The following is a 5,363-nucleotide window of genomic DNA, read 5'->3' as shown; positions in this document are numbered from 1 at the left end:
TAAATATACCCTAGAATACTGAAGGAGCTGGCCAAAAAGCTGCTGGAACCTGTATTAATTATCTTTAAGGTGTGCTAGAGAACTGGGGAGTTGGCAGGGGATTGAAGAAGGGCAAATGCGGTACTCCTCTTCAAGAAAGGACAACCAGTAAACCTCACATCAATATTGGGAAAGATTTTAGAGCAGACAGTAGAGCAGGGCATTTACAAGCATCCTGAAAACCATGCCATGATTGCTAAGAGTCAGCATGGCTTTATCAAACATCTGAGACAAATATCGACTACTTCTTTGACAAGAAAGATACTTTAATAGACAAGGGCACTGTTGTGATATGATCTACCCTGATTTCAGAAATGCTTTGGACAAGGTTCCACATGACATTCTCATTGATAAGCTGATAGAGCACTGATGGATGACACTACAGTAAGATGGGCCTGTAACTGTTTAATTGCACCCAGAGAGTCAGCATGAATGGATCTACATTGAATTGGAGAGTAATAATCAGTGGCGTCCAAAAGGGATCAATCTTAGGGCTGGTATTATTCAGGTATATTATTAATTACCTTGGTAAATGGCATTCATAGGCTGCTTATCAGATTTGTAGATGACATAACATTGGGAGAGCTGACCAATGTCCAGGGAGACAGAACAAGACTGTAGTATCATCTGTACAGGTTAGAAGACTTGGCTGAGTGGAACAAAATGTCCTTCAACAGGGAGAAACGTAAGGCGTTACATTTGACAACAAGCTGAAGGTGAGTGTCATGATCACCGGTGCGATGTAGGCGACATCGCAACTGCTCGCACGACAAAGCAAGGAAGCTTGCTAATGACTGGAGAGGGATGGGCGATAAGACAGGACAAAGACAGTTATGGGTCTGGGAGATCTGCAAGCTCTCATCGCCCGGTAATTGGCCATTAACACCTTTATCAAGGAGAGAATCAGGGCGAGGATCGGAAGGGCGTGTCCGGACGCTTTCGAAGAATTCTGAAGCCTAATTGCCCGGTAATGAACCTTTACGCAGCGGAACAGAAGACGGAGCAATGCCCGAGGCAATTGGGGCTGGACGACCCCTCACCTAGCAAGCATGGATGACGGGTCACCCCGTGGAACTCGTGGGGCACACCCGGGGAGTGTGGGGGTGGAGCGCTGTTTGGCGCGAGGCTATTTAACTCAACTTTTGGCACGCTTCCCTCACTCTCAGCTTTCTACTGGTGTGCATTCTACTCTGAATAAAAGTCAGAACCTAACTTTGCTTTAGCGTCTGAGTCTTTTATTTAGTTTAAGGCGCGCCTCACAGTGAGCCAGCAGACGGCTGCCTGAAGGGCGAACACAGTTCTGGACTGCATCCGAAGAAGCTTTTTATCAAAAATACAAGAAGTTATGATTCCCCTGTATACCTGGAGTACTGAGTATAGTTCTGAACACTACAATTCCAGAAGGATATTGACAGGTTAGAAAAGGTGTAGGAGAAAGTACAGGACATACCCTGTGAGTATAGGCTGGAGGAACTTGGAATGTTCAGCCTGGAGAAAAGATTGAGAGGTGACATAATGTCATGATCGTCGTTGTGATGCTTGCGACATCGTAACGGCTCGCATGACAAAGCACGGATGCGTGTCAATGGCTGGAGAGGTGCGGGCGATAAACCAGACAAAGAAGGTAATGGGGTTGGGAGATCTACTGAACAAACAAGGTCCCATCGCCCGGTAATCGGCCATTGACGCCCCTGATAAAGAAAGGATCAGGGCGAGGTTCGGAAGGGCGCGTCCGGGCTTTCGAGGAATATCGAGGTCTAATCGCCCGGTAATGGACCATTACCTCGCAGGAAGATAAACAGGACGATGCCCGGGGCGAATGGGGCTGGACGACCTCTCACCTATCAAGTCTTGATGGCCCGTCACTCAGTGGAACTCGTGGGGCACACCCGGGGAGTGTGGGGGTGGAGCGCTGTTTGGCGCGAGGCTATTTAATTCAACTTTTGGCACGCTTCCCTCACTCTCAGCTTTTTACTGGTGTGCATTCTATTCTAAATAAAAGCCAGAGCTTGAACTTGATTTAGAGTCTGAGTCTTTTATTTGGTCTTAGGCATTCCTTACACATAATAACAGTATTTGGTTTCCAAACTAGGACCAGAAGCAATGGGTACAAGTTGTAGAGAAGTAGATCTCATTTGAATGTAAGGAAAAACTTCCACACAGTAAGATTTATACAACAGAAGGGTGTACCTGTGGAGGCTGTGGATTCTCTGTCTTTGGAGGCTTCTTAGAAGAAGATGGACAGCAGATAGTGTAACAGGTTTTCCTGCACACTGCAGAGGTTGGACTAGATGATCCCTGTGGACTCTGGTGGCTGCCTTCACCCCAAGTTGACTAATAGTTCTGGGACCACCACCATTTCTGCCCATACTTTGCACCAGGGAGCAGTTTAACGTTTGGGTCAGACTAGGGCAGAGGCAACACATAGTTCAATCGAAAATTTTCCATTAAGATTCACCAGTTGCAGACAGTTTGCTGGGGAAGATTTTCTCTGTTGATTTCCAAGATGCAGAGATTTTGCAAAACAAGGTGCAGGGGTCAGCTGGAGCCAGAAGATCAGCAATCATATCTTGCATTGCCTTGCCATTGGTCATCAATTACTGGGACTATAAAAGGTGGGACCTGTCAGGTGTTCATGTCCTCTTGTGATCCCTGTTCTCACAGATGTTATGGAGTACAATGCATGATGTGAAGATTGAGCCTGTTGAGATGGGAACTAATGGTTCCCAGGTTACAGAGCACTGTTATGTAAACATACAACCATCCACCTTCAAGGCACCAAACTCTGTGCCAGGTGTCTATTAATTTCTACACAGTATAGGAAGCCCATACTGTAGCTCCAAAGCTACCCATGATCTGTAAGGACAGATTACTACAGATAGCCTCCACAAATGCACATTGCCTGCTTCTCAGCTATGGAGCCATAAGGTGCCAATCAAGTGCCCTCCCTTGGTAGCTCCCCTGAGGATTAGCACAGTCAGTAAAACAGCAGCATTTCCATATATCTGGCCAACTGTTCTTGTGGGACAACTCCACAGGACTCAGCTTTTTTCACATCCCACTCCAGCTCATAGCCAAGCGCAGCTAACTTTGTGCTCTTCTGAACTGAAATTGGAGTCTGCCTTCTGCTCCCAACATAGTCTTGCTGTTTGTCCGATGTATTGCATGATGGCCATGGTGGAGCTGATGACTTGAAAGGGGCAGAGACTTGCCCAGATCCTGTTTCAGCCAGTTTAATGTTTTAAACTCTGTTAGCCACCCAGAACCCCATTGGTGAGATGGGTGGCCCTATCAACCAGAATAAATAATAAGTAACATCAATTATTCTCCTGTTAAGGGAGCAATTAGTGAATGTTTTGCCACCAACAGGGAACAGGGAACTCCACCAATTGCCGCACCTTAGCAGTTTACTTAAATCACAGTAAACTGCTGGGATAGGACCCTTCATTCAGGAGCAAACACGGACTGACAATTTGTGACATCAACAGCACACTGAACTAGTTATCTGAATGTGCCCAAGGAAAAGCAAAGGGAACTTGAATAGAAGGCATGAGAGAGGAGACAGCAGCTTTTGATTATAATATTTATTGTGTAAATGAGTAAAAAAATACGTGTCTAAAACAGCACAAAAGGATCAACCCAACCACAAAAATTAATACACCTAGCAATAAAAAAAAGAAAAAAAGGAAACATGGGGGCAGGGTAGGGGGCAGGGGGAAAGTGACCCTGGAAATTATGTTATAAACAGATCTCTGAACGTCTAACCACATTGTTGGAAAGTTATCATCTTTGCCCCTTTGCAAAAAAAAAAGGCTAATTCATTTATTGGCAAACAATCCATTGCTTCAAAATAGGGATAGATTTCTCCTTCCAGGATTGTATCATTTTCTCCAGCTGTCCATACCCCCCACCACCACCAACAACAAAGTAACATTAGAAAGGGAAGAGCAGAAAACTGCTTCAGATGATAGCAGAAAAAAAGGAGAAAGTTATCAGCCTTACGACAATAATTCTATAAATAAGCATGGTAGATTTGTCCTAATAGACCTCAAAACAAAAAGGTTGTATTTATCACCACCTGAATCTTTGAATACATTGAAGAAACGATTCCCCTTGAAGATGTCAGGAAATGGGTTAAAAGAGGACGTCCACCTGAATCCCCTTCAGTGAATGGCATCAGGAATGGAAACAGCTGGATTGTTAAGTGAGACACAGCCCCTAACAGTTGTGGGGAGGGAGAATTGCGGAGGGGACAGTAGCATGGTTTATGGGTTTGTGTGGGAATAAATTGCAGAAATAGCTTCAGGTGAGCAGGTCTGTCAACCATCTCCTTGAAGCAGGCCTGCCCTACACCATCAACCCTGTATAAGTGTCAGATCAGCTGAAAGTATAGCTACAAAGACACAACTTAGCATCTACACTCCCTGGGATTAACACCCACCCAATCCTGAAGACAGTCAACAGTTTGCCACCTCCCTAGTGTGGAGTGTGAAGGTGGCCACACTATTAAAGTACAGGTAGTTCTTGTTTAGCGACCAAAATTGGGACCAGCAACTTCGTCATCAAGCAAAGCAGTTGCTAAGTGAAACCACAACTGTGCTTGGGATCTTCTTTCAGCTTTGCTTTGCTTTGCAGGCCTGCGAAGGTTGTAAATGTGAGGATTTTTCATTACTGTCCTAACTGCCAACAGTCGCTAATGGAGGCAGTCGCTAAATGAGGACTACCTGTATAAACAACATAGCAACTGTTGCAGCACCCAAGCCTTTGGAATATTGGTGCTGGTTTGCAGAAGAAGATGCTCCAGCTTTCTTTGGTGCTATCTGTATTTCTTATCCGTAGTTATGAACTAATTATGCAGTTACCCTGTAATTGAATAAGACTTGAGCATTCTGGCATCAGGGCTCTTGGATTTTGCTTGCGGGCAGGCCCAGTGATCACTGTATTTCTGTTAACTAATAAAAGGGAAACCGGTTGTGCGTCTCCAATCATTGGTTCCACTCCTTAAGGTGAGATTTCCATCATAATTGCAACAAGGCATACCCAGCCAACGTGGGGGAATAAGTTGGAAAGAGTATGGACATGCTCCTTCTTCGTGCCTGTTCCTACAGTCTGAGTCTTCACCATTTCACCCACGTATGATTGCATTTTAACGGTGTACTGAGCAAGGCGTTCAGCCAAGTGTCAGAATGTTTCAGGGGCATGCAATTCAAGGCACATGAAGAACAAATAATTAGGATACGTGTGGGTCATTGACAGAAGGACTGAAACAAAAGGCAGAGATTGTGACATTTATTATGTTACAAGCTGTGAATTCTTACACGAAT

Source organism: Candoia aspera, chromosome 2 (assembly GCF_035149785.1).
Source record: "Candoia aspera isolate rCanAsp1 chromosome 2, rCanAsp1.hap2, whole genome shotgun sequence".
Lineage (NCBI taxonomy): Eukaryota > Metazoa > Chordata > Lepidosauria > Squamata > Boidae > Candoia > Candoia aspera.
The sequence above is the reverse complement of the archived record's forward strand: the minus strand, read 5'-3'. Positions refer to the sequence as shown.